The 21604-nt window shown below is 36.2% G+C and overlaps 1 protein-coding gene across 11 annotated transcripts in view; it reads right to left on the minus strand.

Moving 5' to 3' along the window:
* Positions 1-21604, minus strand: part of DLG2 (discs large MAGUK scaffold protein 2) — a 2470643-nt gene that overhangs the window by 2338826 nt on the left and 110213 nt on the right. The gene's annotated exons all lie outside the window — the stretch shown is intronic.

Here is a 21604-nt window from a genome sequence, read left to right on the forward strand (position 1 = left end):
GAACTCAAAATATTGTGAAAAATGAATGCTAAAAATTGTCTTTACATGTAACTGAAAAATTTTAAATGCTATATTTTTTTAAAAGTTAACTTTGCATTACTTATTATGATGCTTGTTTTATAGCACATTTTGTGACCCTTGCCCTTGGTGCCAGAATTGCTAGCTATAGCGGTGATCAGCACTAAGCACTGGGAAGGTAGTCATTACTGTTTAATCATACTGATTACCTGCTGGATTTCCTGAGGGTCACAAAGCTACCTCCCACCTCCATGTACTCTTCATGTACCAAAAAAAAAAAAAAAGCACTGCCTGTCCCAAAAAGAATTTTCATTGTAAATTCTGGTAATATGTAAAATTTCATTGAAGAACTCAAAAGTATGTTTTGATGGAAGACAGTTCTAATATAAGTATTCTTAATACAATATTTGCAACAGCCTGGCAAAAGAATGAGAGAGAATTAAAACATGAAAATTCTGTATGCACAAGAACTTTCTGGTATGGGATGGAATAATTATCAGAATTATTATGGTGACCGAGCTTAAAATTCTTCAGATGATTAAACTGAGTGATAAAATGTATGACAATGAACTGCTTAGTATGAAAAACAATGGAACAATGTACATGTGAGCTAAATTTAGAAAATGGATGTCAAAAAAAAATCACTACACCATCCAGCTGTTACTGATGCAAGATAACAAGATAACGAGATATACTTGCTATACAAGGAATGTGAGTAGTTGTAGCTTGTCTAATAAGTTATAAAAGGTCTCAAGCCAGAGGAAACTTCATTCAAGCCATTTATTTAATTCTGGGGGCTCAGGAAATATCATTGCTATGAAAACAGCTGAGAGACAGAATTGCATTCCATTTATTGACATGCAAATGAGCCCATCAAGCATATAAACAGGAATAGTTTTCTGCCAACTGAAATCTGCTCAGATCCTGTTGAGGAAAAAAAATGTAAAAGTTCATTTTCCCAAACTGAGAAGGGTATGTAAGATAAAAGGGAAACACAGCATGAAGCTATTTATAAAGGGTGACATTGTAGGCATCTGAGAGTTTCTGTTGGATTTCCATATTGAAAGGATTTCTGAGTAAGGATGTTAGAGAACTAGGTAAACACAAGCACTGAGATCTCTATGAGAAATACTATTTACAACAGTTAATCAGCCTTTTCCATTGACAGCAATATGGTTAGACTTTTGCACTAACAGCAGAGCCAAACAATTTTATGAAGTGAGAGTAAAGATAAGGTGGAAGATTCTGCTTCTAATTCATGCATGCAACTCTCAGAAAGCAGGATGGGGATTCTAAATGTATTGTTTGAAATAATATTTCCCTCAACATATGCATATCCAGAATGTATACTCAAAGTATGGAAGCTGAGTTGTGGTCATTTTTAATGTGACATCAATGTCCCCAATATTAAGTAGCAATGTTCTTAAGTAGGTAGGTGCTTTTCCTCTTGGTGGAGGGGGCCTCCTCATGGAATGCTGCTGAGGGTGGGAGGGATCCCCTCCCTTGCATAACCTTGTATTTTTTCTCTACCTTGTACCCCCTCTACTACAGTAACTTATGGATTCTGGGACACTAGAACCTGGATCAACGGAAGATCATATGTAATCCCATCACCTAGGATGATGCTAGATGGTCCCCAAACTGAAAATAGAGAATGAGGAACTTTGAACCTGGCCCATTATGGGAAAGAGAGATTCTCTATGGGCTACATCACCATGATCCTTGTTGTCACCCAGATTCACAATTAGTATCATCCTTAGCAACTCCATTTCCCTACACTATACATTTAGCAATTACTTTTACTTCCAAAACATGTCTGACTTCTGATCCACTCTCTCCAATCCATGCCACCCTAGTTCCCTAGTTAGGTGCTTACCACATTTTGTTTAAACTATTGCAATAGACTTCTAATTGGGTTCTCTGCATCAAGTGTCTCTGTCTTTGTCTCTTCTCCCTCTCTGTCTCTATCCTTCTCTGTCGGTCTGTCTGTCTCTCTCTCCCTCTTTCCCTCTCTCGATCGCTCTCTCACTCTCTCTCTTTCTCTTCCTCCCTCCCTCTTCCCCTCATTTTCTGTACAAATACCTAATACCTAAAATAGGTCTTACCATGTTATATCCCCTTTCAATAAACTCCAGTGGCTTATTATTAGCTCCAGGATAAAATATATTCTGGCACTGAAAGCGCTTCACAACTTGGCCCCGACCTATTTTTTCAGATTAATTATCCAAATTCAAAGAAGTAGAGGAAGGATGAGAAAGGAATTTGTTTATAAAAAAAGTCATAGGGACAGAAAACTCAATAGGGGTGGACTATGCTACAAACAAAAACTAGTGTAACTTGAGCTACATGAATACAAGCAAAAGTATGAAGGGAGAAGACGGTAACAGTGCTAACAATGAGTATAGCAGTAGAGGAAAAAGCTTGGTCCAGGAAACCAAAGATGAACTCTGGAGGGCCTATCCATACCCAGATCATAGGAGAGGAAGTATTTAGGTAAGGATTGTGCCATGATGAGCCCCAGCATACAATTATCAAGCATCTTTTGTGAGGAGAGAGTAAAGACTGAATAGGTAGGTGTATTTCTGAAGAGTTGCCACCTATCCTGGTCTATACTATACTATTCCTTCCCTCTACACTCAGTCTTTATTTTTATGTGGCCCTGGCTGCTCAACTCCCCCAAGAAACTCTAGTATCCCATGTGCTGTATATAGGTTTCCCTGGGTTTCTGTATGTGGGAAACAGTCTGGTCCTAGGTTCCACCAGCCAAGATATCCAACAGAGGTTGAGAGCAAAGAAGAAGTCCTGCAAAGCAGAGTACTGTTTCCCTGCGACTGGGATCAACCTCCTATCAAATCAACCCTACTCACATTTAATAAGTTCTTATATGTGCAAGATTGGGCAGCTGGGTGGTGTACTAGATAGAGTGTTTGGCCTGGAATCAGGAGACTTCATCTTCCTGAGTTCAAATCTGCCCTCAGACACTTACTAGCTGTATGACCCTGGGCAAGTCACTTACCCCTATTGGCCTCAGTGTCCTCACCTATAAAATAAGCTGAAGAGGGAAATTACAAACCATTCCAGTGTCTTTGCCAAGAAAACCCCAAATGGGATCACAAAGAGTCGGACAGGGCTGAAAAATGACTAGACAACAACATACAAGACACTGTGCTAGTCACTAGGAATGGAAAGGCAAACCAAAAATAGCCTCTACATTTAAGAAGCTTATATTTCATCAAAATCGGGAGTGCTCAGATACGTATCGGAATATGATCAGTACCACTGTGTTTCATCATCATTCTCTCCTTATCTTCCCTGATACCTACAAGTACATCCATGGCTCTCTCATTCTTAAAAACAAAATGAAACAAGAATAACTCATTTGATCCTACCATCCTCATTTGCTATTGCACTATGTCTTCCTCCCCCTTATTTGTGAACTTCTTAATAAAATCATCTCAACCAGGGCCTTCCATTTCCTCTCCTCTTCCTTGTCTCCAACCCCTCCACACTCTGGCTTTCTACCTCATTGTTAATTATCAAATAAAATGGCCTTCTCTCAATCGTCATTGTTCTGGGCTGCTTTGAATTGCTTGATGCTGGTGATCACCTCCATCTTGACACTCTTTCTTTTTTAGGTTTCATGACACTGCTCTCTCCTGCTTCTCTTCCTCCCCACCTTACCTCCCCTTCTGTCTCTTTGCTGGATCTTCATTCACATCATGCCTCCTAACCTTGGGTGACTCCCAAGACTCTGACCCTAAGTTCTCTTCTCCCCCTGTATCATCTCTCACTTGGTGATCTCCTCAGCTGTCACAGAGTCAATCATCCTATCTTTGATTCTACCCTTTATATCTTATATGTACCTATATACCATGTTGTCTCTCCCATTAGAATGCAAGATCCTTGAGGCCAAAGACAATTTTTGTCTTTTTTTGTATCTCCAGCACTGGCTAAGAGTAAAGCACTTAAATGCTTTGGTCTACATTAGTTATACAGAGCTATTGAAAGGGTCCTGCTAAGAGTGTTGCAAAATTCAAATGAGATAATGGATAGAAATCATTTTGAAAAGCTTAAAACATTATATAAATGCCTGTTGTCATCGTCATTGTTAACCTCTAGTCACCATGCCTCCACTCTGGTAATAACCACTTTCTCTGAACCTTCTACTGAACTCCTGCTGAGTTCAAGCTATGTTTATAAAGAAATACAGGGGTGTGCTGATAAATATTTAACAACTGGGCTCTCAGGATGTGTGCACAAACACTTTTAAGTTCAATCTGAATTATTAAAACTTTTTCAAATCTAGTCAGCAAATAATAAATCAAGCCCTGATTTGAAGATTGCTAATTTTTTTGAGGTGTATGTAAATGCTCACACTGAAAATTTAATGGTTGACTCTTGCAAGGTGGTTATAGCTGGCTCCTGAAGATGGTACACAGATTTGAGAAACAATCTTAAAAGTCTCAGGCAAAATTCCAAGTCATCAAGGGTGTCAACCCACCCATGTACCCATAACAACAGTTGCCCTTCTAAATAAGCTAGCTATAATTTTTCTTCCCATTTTTCTGAGTTTGAGGGAAAGGAATCTTATTTCTATTGTGCAGTGTGAATTTACCTTTAAGATCCAACCCTAGGCATCTTCACAATTGATCAAACAAGTTGTTGATGAGAAAGCAGGAGATAAACATGTTTGGTTGGGGATAGGACTGCTAATGGGCAACTAGGCGATGTAGTGGTTAGAGTGCTGAGCCTGGAGTCAGGAAGATCTGAGTTCAAATCCAGCCTTAGACATTTACTAGCTGTACGGCCCTGGGAAAGCCACTTAACTCTGTTTTCTTCTGTTTCCTCATCTGTAAAGTGACCTGTAGAAAGCAATGGCAAACTACTCCAGTATCTTTGCCAGGAAAACCCCCCAAATGGGGTCACAGAGTTAGACTCAACTGAACAATAACAAAAAGGACTGTTAATAATGGAGATAAATGCCTTGCTGGGGCACTACCCAAGTTTCAAGGCTAAATACCTGGAATACATGCAGGAAATGAGAGATCTTTCTGTGTTAATTCTTAGATTAAAGCAGGAGACTAAGCATTTAATTAACTATAATAATGAGCTTCATTTGTCTCCAAGCTGTTTTTTTGGTTCCTATTTTAAGCTAAGAGGGGTCAACATTGATTGAGTTTTTTGGAGAACATTAAAACATGATTTTAAGAATCCATTAGCCCTGGGTTTTAGCAAGACAAAGATGATTTAGCTGAGCAGGAGATGGGAAGAGTACTAGAAGGGGTCGGGGATTGTTTTGTCTGATGTTTCATTGTATTTTTTGTTGTGCTTTCCAGAAAGACCAGAAGACAGGTAAGAAGAAGAAGAGGGAGCCAGGAATTAAGGTGATTGAAAGCCAACCACACACCCTGGTCACCTAGACTAGAAGAACATCAATAAATAGTCAATAAACATGTATTAAACACCTAATATGTGCCAGTCACTGTGCTAATGCAGCAGACTTTCAAGTGACCACAGACCGAGGACCTAACCACAAGCCAAGTCCATGTATGCAGGAGGAAATCACAAAATGATAAGGAAATGAACAAGAATAGGAATGATAGGAATTATTGGGCATGAGGAAAGGATAGAGATCTAGAGAAAGGCTTTAAGGAAATAGAATCTCCTAAGATGCAAATCCTCTTGGAGATGTTTTGGGACTCCAGGAGTAGCAGACTACTCAGAAAGATCCTGATTTGGGGAGGAATGGGGGGCATTAATTAGTTTTATTGCCCAGACATCAAGAAACCAGAAAGTGGATAGCATTCATCACACTCATCTCCTAGCAGAGGTGATGTACTAGATGTGCAAAATAAGGCACATGGTTTGTTTGTTTCTTTTTTTAAAACATGGCTAACGTGAGAATTTCTTTTGCTTAACCATATATTTGTTATAAAGTTTTTGGTTTTGTTTTTTTTTCTAGTGGGAGAGGAAGTATAAGAGGAAGACAAAATGAATGTCAATTAAAAAAAACATAATTTAAAATAGCTAGGGAGTATCTCTGGCAGAAAATGGCACTTGAGCATGTGGTAACCATCAGAAATAGTCTTTGGTAGGATGAAACTATTCCCCTCACTTCATGGACTTCGAAGGTGGTAGAGGACAGATAGCTATGGGGGTTATTGTTATAAAAGTTTCTCACAGTGGTTTTTCAGCTGCCCTGGTTACAAAAAAAAACAAATTCCTCACATTAAATGCAACATAAGATCATAGATTTAGAGGCAGAAGAGACCTTAGAGGCCACTGAGTCCAACACCTTCATTTTACATTTGAAGGAACTGAGGCACAGAGATATTTGAATGACTCACACCTAGTAAATATTTGAGGAAAGATTTGAATTCAGGTTTTCCTTACTCCAAGTCCAGCACCTTATCTACTATACGATGCTCCCTAAGAATATATGGGTTTATGTGGTTTCCACAAGCAGGGACTATCTCTCCACAGGACTGAGGGAAGTCCCAGAAAGCAATTAATTAATCAGTTACACACCTACTATGTGCCAAGCACTGTGCTAAACACTGGGGATACAAAAAGAGGCATAAGATAGTCCTTACCCCCAAGAAGCTTACAATGTAATGCACCACCCCCAGGACTACGACCCCAGGAGAAGGAGATGAGATATCTCTAGAGTACCAAGAATTAGAAGATCATCCTCAACAACAACATTATTATTGTTAGCAAAGAAGCAGTGGGCTAACTGCCAACTAATTGGGACATCTTCCTGCTGGGATATCACCTACAGAAAGATTTATGAAATGAGCAAAAAAGTCAACCTTTGCGGCCTTATTTTCAGGGGGAAAAGTGAAAGGGGGGTCATCCAGCAGTCTCATTTCACAACAAGAAGAGTTCTAATTAATGTAAAAAACTAGGCATAGAATATATCAAAAAAAAGAGTATCTAAGAATTATAATTTATCCTCCAGATTCCTCCATGAACCTGAACTCAATCTCAAAACCCTTGGCAGAAGTGCCCATCAACGCACATGAGAGCACTTACAGAGAATCCTCTATATTATGTCTTAATGAGACATCTACTATGCTATGTCTAGTTCTGGGTACTGAATTTTAGGAAGGATATTGATAAGCTGGAACATATGCAGATGGTAATGACTAAGATGATAAGAGTACTCCAATAATGACATCCAATGGTTTGCTGAAAGAACTGGGCATATGTAGATAGACTCTAAAGAAGAAAAAGCAAGGCCAGACTTTGTTATCTTTCAATATTTGAAGAGTTTCACAAAAGAAGAGGGATTAGGCTAGTTCTTCTTGACTCCAGATGATGGAACTAGGACCACTCATCTATGGAAGATCTCTTGTGCAGAGATGTTGTTATTGCTGTTTCTGCTGCTGCTGCTGTTGTTATTTAGTCATTCAGTCACATCCAACTCTTCATGACCACATTTGGGGTCTCCTTGGCAAAGATCCTGGAGTGGTTTGTCATTTCCTTTTCTACCTCACTTTACAGATGAGAAAACTGAAGTAAACAAGGTTAAGTGATGTTCCCAGGGTCACACAGCTGTTAAGTATCTGAAGCCAGATTTTAACTCAGGTCTTTTGACTCCAGGCCCAGTACTTTATTCACTGTACCACTAATTGCCCGTGTGTGTCTGTGTGTTTGTGTGTCTGTATATGTATGTATTATATATAATATATATATATAATATTTGTAGATTATATATCTTGGATACCAAACATTTATCAGAGAAATTCGATGTAAAGATTTTTCCCATTTACCCCTTTCTCTTTTGATCCTAGATGTACTAGTTTTGATTTTCCAGAAGTTTTTCATTTTCATGTGAAAGTTCTCTATGTTTTATAATTGCCTTTAGTCCTTTGTTTTCCTACCCTTAGCTTTGAGACATATATGATCTGCTTCTCCTCTAATGTTTTATAGTATGATCTTTAACATCAAGGTCACACATACACATATATATATATGTATATATATATATATATATATTTAAAATATATTTTGTGGAATATGTTATTAGGTATTGATCTAATCCCAATTTCTGCCACATTGTTTTACAGTTTTTTCAACAATTTTTATCAAATAAGAGGTTCATTCCTAAGGAATTTATATTTTCTAATCTGTCCAATATTAAGTTATTGAGGGCCATCATGTGCAATCCATTCCATTGATCTGCCACTAGACTTTTTAACTGATTCCATATGGATTTGATTATTGCTGCTTTATGATGTACTTTGAAGTCTGGAAGTGCTATTTCTCTTTCATTGACGACTCTTTTCTTGATTCCTTCTTGATAGTCTAGATCTTTTATTTTCCAAATGAATTTTAATATTTTATAACGTTTTGCAAAGTATCCCTTTGACAATTTTATTCTTATAGGATTAAAACTGTAAACTAACTTGATTAGTACTATCATTTTTATTGTATCAACACAACTCAGTCTTTAGCATTGAACATTCTTCCAGGTATTTAAGTTGTTTTTCATTGGTACAAGGAGCACTTTGAAACTTAATCTATACAAGTATTTTACATGCTTTAGAGAACTGATAACCAGCTTTCTAATGCATTTTGTAGTTATTAGGAATGAGCATTCCCTTTCTATTTATTGCCATTTGTGTTATTAGCAGTGATAGTAGTAGTAGCAACAGTATTTAGAAATGTTATTGATTTTTGAGTTCATGTTGTAGCCTGTAACTTGGAAGATGCTGTTAATTTTTTCAAAAAGTATATTTACCGATTCCTTAGGGTCTTCTAAACAAATGATATCATCAATAAATACAGATAGTTTTATCTCCTCTTTGTCTAATTTCATGCCTTAAATTTCTTTGTCTTATTTTATTGCTAGTGCTAGTAACTGTATCAAATAAGAGCAGGGAGAGTGGACACCTTTGCTTTACTGATGTATACATTGTATCCTCACTGCATAAGATCTTGCTCATACTTTTAGATGGATGATTTTATGATATTAAAAAAGTTCCCTCTATGTTGATATCTTGGCCAGGGGTGGGGTGGAAGGTGTTAACAATAAATGAGTATTGTACTTTAAAAAAGATTTTTTTTTCTACATCTACTGAGATAATCATGTGGTTTGGGGTTTTTATGTATTTAATATAATTAGTTATGTTAGCCTTTTTCTTAATGTTGAACCATCTTTGCATCCATGATATAAATATACTTTGCATGAAGAATTTCTTAGCCTGTTTGACAGGATGTTCCTTAAAATTTTTGTTTTAATGTTAATTATGTTGGTTTTTAGTTCTGTGTTTTATTCTTCCCTGGTTTAAGTGTTAGGACTATACTATATTTGTCTTGTAAAAAGAATCCTGTGGGGTATATTCTTAAAATTTTTTATTTATTTAGTATTTTTTTTGCTCCAGTTACATGTAAAAACTATTTTTGACATTTGTTTTTAAAACTTTAAGCTCCAAATTCTGTCCCTTCCTCCCAGCCCAACCCCCTCCCTCACATTGAGAAGGGAAGTAATTCCATATAGGTTATACACATGTAGTAATGCAAAAACATTTCCATTATTAGTCATGTTGTGAAAGAAAACATAGACAAAAGGGGGAAACCTCAAGAAAAATTAAATAAAAGGTATGCTTCAATCTGAATTCACACACCATCAGTTCTTTCTCTAGGTATAGATATAGATAGCATTTTTCATCATAAGTTCTTCGGAGCTATCTTGGATCATTGTATTGCTGAGAATAGTTAAGTCATTAAATATCTTACAATATTGCTATTACTTTGGACACAGTAAATTTCACTTTGCGTCAACTTATGTAAGTCTAGGTTCTTCTGAGAGCATCCTGCTCATTATTTCTTACAACACAATAGTATTCCATCATAATCACATTCCACAATTTGTTCAGTCATTCCCCAATTGATGGGCATCCCCTCAATTTCCAATTCCTTGCCCCCAGAAAAGAACTGCTATAAATATTTTTTCATATATAGGTCCTTTTCCTTTTTATTTTTTAATGTCTTTTGGGATATAAACCCAGTAGTGATATTGCTAGGTAAAAGGCTATGTATGCATAGCTTTTATAGTCCTTTGGACATAGTTCCAAAGTGTTCTACAGAACAGTTGAATCAGTTCACAATTCCACCAAAAATGCATTAATGTTTCTTTTTCCCTCATCTCCACAATTTGTCATTTTCCTTTTCTGTCCTATTAGCCAATCTAATGAGTATGAGGTAGTGTCTCAAAATTGTTTTAATTTACATTTCTCCTATCAATAATCAGGGCGTTTTTTCATATGGCTATAGATTGTTATAATTATTTCATCTGAAAGTTGTTCATATCTTTGTATCATTTAGCACTTGGGGAATGGCTCTTATTTTTATAAATTTGACACAGTTCTCTATTTGTTTGAGAAATGAGGCCTTTATCAGATTTTTTTTCCATAGTTACTATTGCTAACTGTGTTTCCCTCCATCCTATTTGCCTCCCTTCCCTGTCTCTCTGTCTTTTCACCCTGTGAAATACCCCTCAAAGGTATTTTGCTTCTGACTACCCCTAAACCCAATCTGCTCTCCCTTCTATCACCATACCTGCCCTCCCCCGCCCCATTCTCTTATCTGCTTCCCCTCCTACTTTCCTTAGGATAAGATAGATTTCTATAACCATTTGATTGTCTATGTTGTAAAGTTAAGCATAAGCAGCTTTCCAGAGGACTGCTGTTGTGAACAGCTTCCAAGGTTCTGATTATGCAGTATAGTGAACTCTCTATTCAATAACAAATTATGACAAAATATTCACAGAAATTCAAAATACATCATTCACCATGTTATAACTTAACAACTTAACACTAAAATGGCCATATAGTTTTCACCAATATGGTCACACAGTTTTAAACAAAGTACATTCACTTAGTAACTCAATCATTTTTAAGGAGGCAAGCCTCCTTAATTGACAAAAAGTACAAAGGGCAAAAGTTTTCCACCCCTGGGTAGTACATTCATTTAATAAATCACAAAGTCTTCTCTCTTCTTTACTGGAGATTAGTTTACAATCATCCTTAATTAGTAAGTCCTTAACTCAACCATCTAATTGTGAAGGCCAAAGTGCTCCAGACCTAGTAAATCATGATCTTTTCAGTTTGGATTAAATACCCAAGGACAGGCCTTTCCATCTTAACTTGAGGCAGACTCTCAGCTTCCATGGTTTCCCTCCCATGGTCCCAGCATCTGCCCAAATCTAACAAACTGCCACCTGTGTTCAAAGGCAGACAGCTCCCAGTTCTATGTCCAGTTCCCATTCCGTATTAAAGCTCACAGTGTCAAATCTACCTCAAGTCCTTCACAGTTTCTGTTCCTGGGAAGACAAAGCTTAACCCAAACACAATAACATTCAAACTCATTGCCAGCACCCTCATCAATTCACTTTCTGCCTGTGAAATCAACATAGACCCAAAACAGACAGACAAAATATCAACACCATAGTCATGCTTCCTCTAACAGCTCCAGCTGGCCCTTGGAAGTCTTTGGCAGCTCTCAGAAGAAATTGGTAGCTCCTAAGCCTGGTTCTCAGAAGTTCTCAGAAGAAGTTCCCAGAAGAAAGGTCTCAGCAGAAGTTTTCCGAAGAATGGTCTCAGCAGAAGCTCCAGATGGCTCTCAGAAGAAGCTCTGCTACCATAAGCTCCATTCTCAAAATCAAAATCACTTTCTCCATCCTGACTCTCTCCTCCTCAGCCTCCACACTGCTTGCTCCAAGAAGTGCTGACTCTCCAGCTGGTGCTTTTCCTTATATAAAGTATTAGCTCCTCCCTATTCTAGCTCCTTCCTGTTACATCAGGAAGTCCTCCCACTGTGGGATTCATGACACAATTATGAGCTCGCAACAAGGTGCTAAGTGTTTGCCAATACAAGAGGATCTTCAAATTCCATTATTATTACATATGTTATTCCCTCTTTTGGCCAATTCTGATGACAGTAAGATTCACACACTTCCCCTCACCTCCCCTCTCTTTCTCTCCAGTGTAAAAGTATTTTCTTGCCTTTTTTATATGAGATAATTTACCCCATTCTACCTCTCCCTCTCCCTTTCCCCTTCTCCCTGTATATTCCTCTCACCCCTTAATGTTTTTTAGATATCATCCCTTCATATTCAGCTCACACCTGTGCCCCTCTGTCTATATATATATTCTATCTGCCCTAATAATGAGAAAGTTCTTATGAGTTACAAGTATCCTCTTCCCATATAAAAATGTAAACAGTTTAACTTTATTAAGTCCCTTATGGTTTCCCTTTCCTATTTACCTTTTTAAACTTCTCTTGAGTCTTGTATTTTACATTCAAATTTTCTATTTCACTCTGATCCCCCTACCCAATAGCTTGTGTTTTGACTTCACCTAAATTTTACTCAATTTACCTCCTGATACACATTTCGATCAAAATGCCTACATGGAATACTTTGTATGCTTGTAGCTTTGTTTTAATTCTATATAAACTGAGACTTAATAGAGATTCTGGGGGAGTCACACCTTTTTCTGTCTCTTCCCTCTGTTTAACAATTTATTAAATTTCTTTATAATTTCTTTTCTAGGTTTGTGATTTTTTTCTGGAAGGAAGGAAGGAAGATGCTTTAACATAAAGATTCTTAAACTTCTGCAATACACACTTTATTGCAGTCTGGTGAAACCTATAGATTCCTCAGAATAAGCTTTTTAAATGCATAAAATAAAATAACATAGGGTTACAAAGGAATCAATTACACTGAAAGACAGTCATCCAAATCATTTTTAAGTTGATAGGCCCCAGGTTAAGAACTCCTGCTAACAAGACAAGCAATCATCAAGTATTACCTTCTGTAAATGGCAAAAACACAGTTGTCATATTCCATCCATTCCATTTTATACAAAGATCATTAATGAACTAACAGTATCTTTGATTAATGGTATCAAAAGATGCTACTCATTTAAATGTACAAGGAAGAATGTCAAGCTATATCGCCTCATTTTAGCTCATAATGGCCTCATATTCTTCCTACATAATAAGTACTTTAAAAGGATATAGTGATCTGCTAACAACCACAATTCATAAAACATTTTTGTCATGCTTAACTGCCTCCTTCATAGTGTTTCCCAGGACCAAGAACTTTTTTTTCTCTGAATCCAAATTAAAAGAGATTAAAGGATATGTTTTTAGTCCAATATGCATAAACTTGAGAATTAGAGCATCTTTCATTCATGTGAATGGGAGTCTGATCAGTCAAGTTATGTTAGCAGTATCAAAGCTAAACACCCTTGAGTCATATCGACACATGCCTCCCCATTCCTCTCCTACCCAAAAAGTACAACTTTAGTAAAGTAAGATGAGGTCAGATAGTTCTAGTAAGTGTGAATATTATCCCATTTCATCATTTGAAATATAGTAAGTAGTAAGATGAAGTGGTCTCACCTCTTTAGAATACACAGAAGAAACTGTACTAGTTGAAAGGTGAACTGGGGTGAACCCTAAGAAGTATACTGTAAATTATTCACAGATAATTGCTGAGTTAATGTTACATTTTAGCAAAGCCGCAGCTTACAGTGAGTGAGCTTCATTAAACAATTAATTTCACAACCAGAGTTCTAATTTCTTTTGCAAGTTAGGAAGTGAATGCATTTTGTAAATGTAATGATTATTTTAATCAAGTTACTATTCATGAAATATAGGGCTCGTTAGGTAAATACCTACTATTTTTGACCTTGGTTTTGCACAGAATAACTGAGTGCTCCTTTGACACTGGGTAAGTCATCACGCAACAGACACAAACTCCTTATGTTGAGGTCTAGGGGTGTTGGGAGCCCTGAAATTCCAGCAAACAATGTAGGTCCTGCCTCAAATGAATTCAACCCACACCTTCTTTCAGTCAGAGACAAGGTTTATTAAAACACCAATTGGTGTGGGTGAGATTTTAAGAATCTGTGTTGTGACACTTGTATTGACAAGCAAGCTAGACTCTTAAAGAATATGAGCACTTTAATGGAGGCAACCTGGATGTTTTATACAGAAGACAGCTGGAAGATCAGGATGTGTTCTAGGAGTGGCCAAGTAGTCTGGAAACAGAGAAGAGGTCTAGATGGTATTAAGGAGTGGAGGTCTAGAGTGAGGTCAGATACAGACAATGAAGGTCACAATGAAAGGATTAACTGAGAAGGGTGGGTGCCCCAGGTGAACACTAGGGACCTGGGCCACATGGGAAAGTCCAGGAGCTTTTTCTTTTGGGGGGGTCCAGATTTCTTTTTAGGGGTTCAGCTCCCATCCCCATAATTTAGGCTAGAGATTAGTTATTTTTTCTTTATATCTTTAATGCCTAGCACTGCCTCCAGTATTTCTTCGTCAAAACCTAAGTACTTGCTGACCTTTCCATCTGTCATGAACTGAACATAAATGTAAAGCCTTCATTTATATATTTGTTTTCTCAAATTATAATGTGAACTCCTTGAGACCAGGGACTAAATCAGGTTTCTATTTATATCCCAACCCTCTCTAAAGTGCTGAACATGTAGAGTAGATTTGTTGTTCAGTGATGTCTGACTCTTCATGATCTCATCTGGGGCATTCTTGGCAAAGATACTGGAGTGGTTTGCCATTTCCTTCTCCAGCTCAGATGAGGAAATTGAGATAAATGGGGCTAAGTGACTTGCCCAGGATTACAGTTAGTAAGTGTAGGAGGCTGCGTTTCAACCCAGGAAGAAGAATCTTCCTGACTCCAGGTCTGGAGCTTTAACCACAGCATTAAATAAACGCTTTTCTGTTCTCTTTCTTCTCTAACACTGACCAGGACTTTATGGATTTCAGAACCATGTCCCAGGACTAGGGACTGGCTTTCTTCCCATTCCTGCCCCTCTACCACCAAGCTTTACAGATTCATTTTGTTTACTGTCCCCCCCCCCCTCCATTAAAATAGTTCCCTGAGAGCAGGGATTCCCTTCCTTTTTGGTTTATATTTGTATCCCCAGGGTTTAACATTCAGCTCTTAATAAATATTTATTTCCTTTTTTCCTTCCTTTCCATTCCATTCTAATTAATGCACTGCCAGTGCTGCTGTGAACTGCTCCAATCATTTTGAAAAACAACTAGGAAATAAGCAAGAAAAGTTACCTAAGTGTTCGTACTTTTTAGACTAATATAATTCTGTGCATATAACCCAAAGAAGTCAAAGATAGAAACAAAGCTCCCACATATGCTAAAATACTCAGAACGACATTTTTATAGTAGCAAGATCAAAAGAAACAGTCATCTTAGAAAAATGATCTTTTTAAAGGGCATGATCCCTTGATTCCCAGAAAAAAAGAGCCAGGTATGGACTTAAGAGAGAGCTTGGACTCAAGTCAGAGACCCTGCCTCCAGAGAGTTGGGCCACAGAAAGACACCATAAGGAGAGATAAGACTTCCAGGCTTTATGATGAGTTCAGAGCTGCCTTGTCACATCTATTACCTACATATGGATCTCTCTACCATTGTCCTGAGTTTGAGCACACTCTTCCCATGGACACTAAGTACATTTGTGGAATATATTGCAAGACTGTGGATAGAATGCTTTCTAGTGACTAGTCTTACTATTCCACCATAATAAATTCCTTTGCTAAGGGCTAATTCTGTCTGTTGGATGATTACTAATGGGCAACACATTTATGGAGGTTGCTGGCTATAGCTTTAGAAGTATGTCCCTAAAGGGTTACCTCTAGAACCTAAGGTAACAGCCACACTGTGGATACTCAACCCACAAATAAGAGAAGTGAATTGTGGGGGCAGCCTAAGGGGGGTACTACCAATATAATAGAGGGGTGGCTATTAATGTAATAGAATATTATTTACAGAAATTATAAACATGAGAAATTTAGGAAGATATAAGAACTGATACAGCAAAGAGGAAGCAGAACCAGGAATATATATATATATATATATATATATATATATATGTTATACATATATATGTATATCATATATATGTATATCATTTATATATATATATAATGATGATAACAATATAAATGAAAGCCATACTAAAACCCATCAGGATTAATATTAAATCCAATGATCCATCTTGGTGCCAGAGAAGAGTTGATAGAACACCAGTAGAAAAGTCATTACCCACAGATGAGAAATACTATATAATTCATGAGAAATTGTGGATACATCTACTTTTCTCTCTTAACTTCTTTTCACTGTTTTCTGGGCAAAGTTTATACTGTGATAATACATAAGGAAGTGAATGTGATATAAAAATAAATTTTTCAAAAGTAATATATTTTATGTCTAAAACTAAAAAAAAATTTTACAGAAAGATAACCTATCCTATGACCTGATTTAATTAACATTGATAGGGATTGAGTAATTTCATCTATAAGTTTCTTAGTACTTAGGGACATCCAGGCTGGGAAGGAATGCACTTAGAATAGATACATGTTCTTCCCTTTCCTTATGGACCCTAAGCCTCAATTCCCTCTTAGTTACATTTGTTTTAACCCTTTCCAGTATGAAGATCATTCTCATGAATAGAAAAGATGGAAGTAAAATATGACTGGAGCTGGCCCACTTTCTCTCTGTGATACCTTAATATCATACCATTTATCTGAGCTGTAGTATTCTTGTTTCTTTTTGTGCTAACAAAACAAAACAAAACTGAACAAAATCAGAAAATACCCACACTGCAAGCGAACTTTTAGTTAAGAGCTATCTAACTCAATCAGAGCATTAGCAATTTGAGAGTCAGACTTGTCTTTGACTATATGCCCACTGCTTAGCTCAGGGCTTGTCTCTTAGTAAGCACTAAATAAATGGGTTGGGGTTTTTTCATTCATTTATTCATAAAAACAAATACTGTTCTTTTACATTATTTATATAACTGTTCAATTTCCATATTCTCCCATTTCTCTTCCAAAATTCCAATCCTCAGCTGGAAAAAATGAAGACAACATCCAAATCTTGAAGTTTTCTAGGACTTGCATAATCCTGAAAGATCACTTTTATATTTCTTTTGGCACCATCATTTATCCCCACATGAATGGGAAGATTTATTCTAACATTAGAGAGTAAAAAGTGGTTGGTGGGTTTAATAAATCTTAGGACCTCTTAATGATGCCTTATATACATTCGCTTTTTGCAGCTTATTAGTAATTATTTTTCAATTAACAAAATTTTAATTAATATAACACTTCCACTATTCCATCCTCCATTAAACAAAATTTTAAAAATACTCTTTAAACCAATCCCTCCATACATATTTAAATATCTCAAAAAAAAAAAACAATTCCACATTAGCAATGTCCAATTTTTTTAATTTCTAAATTCATTACCTCTCTGTCAGGAGTTGGGTCATATTTCATCTTCATTCTTTTGGACTTGTTGTTTATCATGGAATTTATCAGAGTTCTTAAACATCTTCAAAGTTGTTTCTATTTACAATGTTATTATTGTATAAATTGTTCTACTTCTGCCCAATTTGTTCTGAATAAGTTCATAGAAGTCTTCATATTTTATTCTGAAGTTGTCTATTTAATCATTCCTTGTGAAAATAATATTCCATTACATTCATATAACAGTGTTTGGTTAGCCATGTTCCAGCAGGAAGAAACACCCTTTGCTCCTGATTTTTGGCTACCACAAAAAGAGCTGCTATAATTTTTTTTGTGTATAAAGATGCTTTTTCTCTTTCTTTGATTTCTTTTGAGTATAGTCATGGTATATATCTGGGTCAAATGGTATGCAGTTTGGTAACTTTTCTGGGCATAGTTCCAAATTGCCTTTCTAAATAGTTAAACTAATTCACAGGTCCACCAACCCTGTACCAGTATACACGTTCTCCCACAACCCCTCCAACATTTGTCATTTTCCTCTTGTCATCCTTGCCTGTCTGATAGAGATGAAATGGAGCCTCAAAGTTACTTTAATTTGCACTTCTCTAATTATTAATGGTCTAGAGCCTTTTTTCATATGATTATCGATAGCTTGGGCTTTTTCCTTTGAAAATTGCATGGGTATATACTTTGATCATTTATCTATTGGGTAATTGCTTAGTCTTATAAATATGAATTGACTCCTTTATATATTGGATGAGGCCTTTATCAGAGAAATTTGTTAGAATTTACAAGGATTTTTCCCACTTACCAGTTTCTCTTTTACTTTTTGCTGTATTTAATTTGTTTGTGCAAAAACTTTTTAATTGAATATAATCAAATTTGTCTATTGTATCATGTGTGACTCTACCGCTGCTATTATGAAATCTTTTCCAGTCTATAGATCTGATATGTAACTTATTCTTTGTTCCTCTAATTTGTGATGTGACCTTTCATATCTAGGTCATGCATAATTTTGGAGTTTATCTTGGTGCATGGTATGAGATATTGGTGTAAATGTTATTTCTGCCATATTGTTGTCCCATTTTCTCAGAAGAATTTTCTCAAAAAGAAAGTCAGACTTCCCATTAACTAGCAGTCTTTGGGTTTATAAAATCTTATGCTATTGTGTTTGCTTGATTCTCTGTGCTGTATACTTAATGTGTTCCATTTATTTGGCTTTCTATTTTTCAGACAGTATCAAATCATTTTAGTGATTACTGCTTTTGTATCAGAGTTGGAGATGATACTGACAGACCCTCTTCCTTCCCAGTTTTTTTTCCATCATTACCCTGGAGATTCTTGATCTTTTATTATATAATATTCATATTATTATAGAAATTCCACTGTTATTTTTGCTAGTTCTATAAAATTATCTTTTGAGAGTTTTATTATACAGAATTGAATAAATAAATTAATTTATTTTTTCATTTTTATTATATTGGCTGACCTATCCATGAGTAATCAATGTTTCTCTATTTCAAATGGCCTTTCCTCAATCCTCATCTTCCTTGTGATCAAACCCAACTGAATACTCTCTCTTTTCCAGGTTTGTTAACAATGTACTCACCTAAATCTTCTCCTACCTATCTGATCTCTAGTTGGTGTCCTTTGCTGGATTTGGATCCTCATCCAAATCACGTTTGTAAGTATGGATGTCCTCCCACCGATCTGTTCTGGGTCCTCTTCTCTTTTCCTTCTATACTGTCATACTTGGTGATCTCTTCAGCTCCTAAGGTCCAATTATTGTCTCTACACACAGATAATTTCCTGATCTGTTCACACAGCTCTAATGTCTCTACTGCATGATAGCCCTGCATCCCCAATTGCCCTTTAGAAATCCCAAACTGCCATAGACATTTCAAGCTCGAAATGTGCCTTCTTTCCTTATTATTAACTTTATGTAGAATTGGAATGAATTGTTCTTTGAACATTTGATAGAATTTGAATGTAAATACATCTGGTCCTAGAAATTTTTCCCCCTTTTAGGAGTTTATTTATGTTTTTTATAATTTCTGATACCAAATTGCTAAAATCATCTATTTTTTCTTCTGTTAATCTAAATATTATGTATTTTAAAGGATTCCTCTATTTTGGATATATTCTCCAAAAAAAGACTACATGCCTCCTAAATGACCATATGAGATCTACATATGGTCTCTTACATATTCCTTAGAACAGAGTCACTATAATAATATATCTCTTTCTCTGGTAATTAGTAACAGATTTCCCTTTACTTCCAGGAATCTGTGGCTCCTCCTCATTGTTCCTTGGGATATGGGATGCTGCTTCCTCTTCCAAAAGTTGAGATTCAACCTCCAGAGAGAGAGTCAAGTACATAGTATATGGATCTAGTAGTTCAAAGGCTTATCATCCTCTTTCACATGGGGCACACTTTCCTAATTCATCTGCCTTTTGATAATGCTTTTCATTCTTCTTTGTTTCCTCAGTCTCTTTTACCAGTTTGCTCCCTTCTTTTATATGTCTAGGAACTCATCATTCTCTTTCATAAGTCTGAACACAAAATGGCATTTATCAGTTCCTTCCACCTTTTCCACAAGCAGAAAAAAAACATCTTATGTTTAACACACTTGATGATTTCTTCCAAGAGGAATACAAATATAGCACAATCTCAGGAGTTCATGGGAATAGGGCTTCCTGCTTCTTCTTTCATATCTCATATACCAATCTACACACTCTCTTCTTATACTATTTCCTTCTTTGTGCTTTTATCTCCCAGTACCCAGTATAGTGCCTAGACATACTAGACACTCAATAAATACTTGATTGATAGATTGGTAGTTATATTGTAATTAATCTCCCCAAGATATATATGACCAGTGATTAGCACTTATTAATTGCTAGATAACTGCTAGATGTAATCATTAGATACAAACTGAACCAAAAGCCCAAATATTTCATGACCATTCTTTGTTTCCATGCTTTTTTGCTATTGTCAAGAAGTCCCCTTAATTTTTTTTTCTTTTTTCTTTTCTCTTTTTTTTGGAGGGTGGAAGGCAGGGCAATTGGGATTAAGTGATTTGCCCAAGGTCACATGGGTAGAAAGTGTTAAGTGTCTGAGGCTGGATTTGAACTCAGGTCCTCCTGAATCCAAGGTCAGTGTTCTATTCACTATGCCACCTAGCTGCATCTTCCCCCTAATTTTTATGCATTTATTCATCATACTTAATCACATGGGTTCCTAAACTGGCACTCATATACTAACAAAAAAAAAACCCAGAATGAGGTAGTGGGAGGAATGTTAGCTTTAAGGTGAGAATACCAAGGATAGAATTTTGGTTCCAAAACTAACAAGCCATGGTCAAATCACTTATCTACTCTGAGTCTATTTCCTCATCTATAAAATGGAAACAATAAAATTTATACTACCTGTTCACAAAACTATTATAAGTAGAGTTATTCATAAATCTTAGAGTGCTAAATCATTATATATTACTTTTATTATTGTTGCTTAAGCTAGTCTGTCCATTCCTTGCTAGTTCTGTGAGAAGAAAGCATGATTCAGAAAGAGTCGGAGGACTAGGGTTAAATTCCCAGCTGTTCCACACAATATCACTAGGGGGGAAATGGACAACTGGAAGAATTCACCATAACCAAAGAATCCTTTTTCATCTTGGACTCTGCATTGAATCTCTTCCCTCACAAGGCAAACACCTTTGATGGGCATATAGTTCTTTTTTATATCTCACTTGATATTCATGAGCAGAGAATTGTTGACTAGGTTATTTCTATTGCTTTATTTCTACTATTATATCTTAAAGAAATGTTGAAAGATTTTATATATGTATACTAAATACATATAAAGTATATGTGCATATTTTATACATGTATATTTTTGTATGGGTACATTTTTCAATACTTTCTTAGAAAGAACGCTTTCCCCACAATACCTGTATAATCATTCATCTGTTACTTGACAATCTCTAATGAATGGGAACCAACTACTTCCTAGGGTAACTGATGACGATAATGATGATATTTACTTAATGCTTTAAGGCTTACAAAATACTTTAAAATATTATCTCATCTTAGGTAGGTATTATATATAATACATATATTGCCCAGGATGAGTAAAAGTCTGAGTCTAAATTTGAACTCGGGTCTTCCTGACACATGTCCAGTGATCTAACTACTATGCCACCAAACTTCCCCTTCTACTTTTGGAAAACTTTAATTATACAGAATTTTTTCTTTCCATCAATGTGATATCCATTCATTAGTCCTAC

Source organism: Petaurus breviceps, unplaced genomic scaffold (genome assembly GCF_028583685.1).
Source record: "Petaurus breviceps papuanus isolate PSGF00001 unplaced genomic scaffold, PetGlider_PUasm1.0 90823, whole genome shotgun sequence".
NCBI lineage: Eukaryota > Metazoa > Chordata > Mammalia > Diprotodontia > Petauridae > Petaurus > Petaurus breviceps.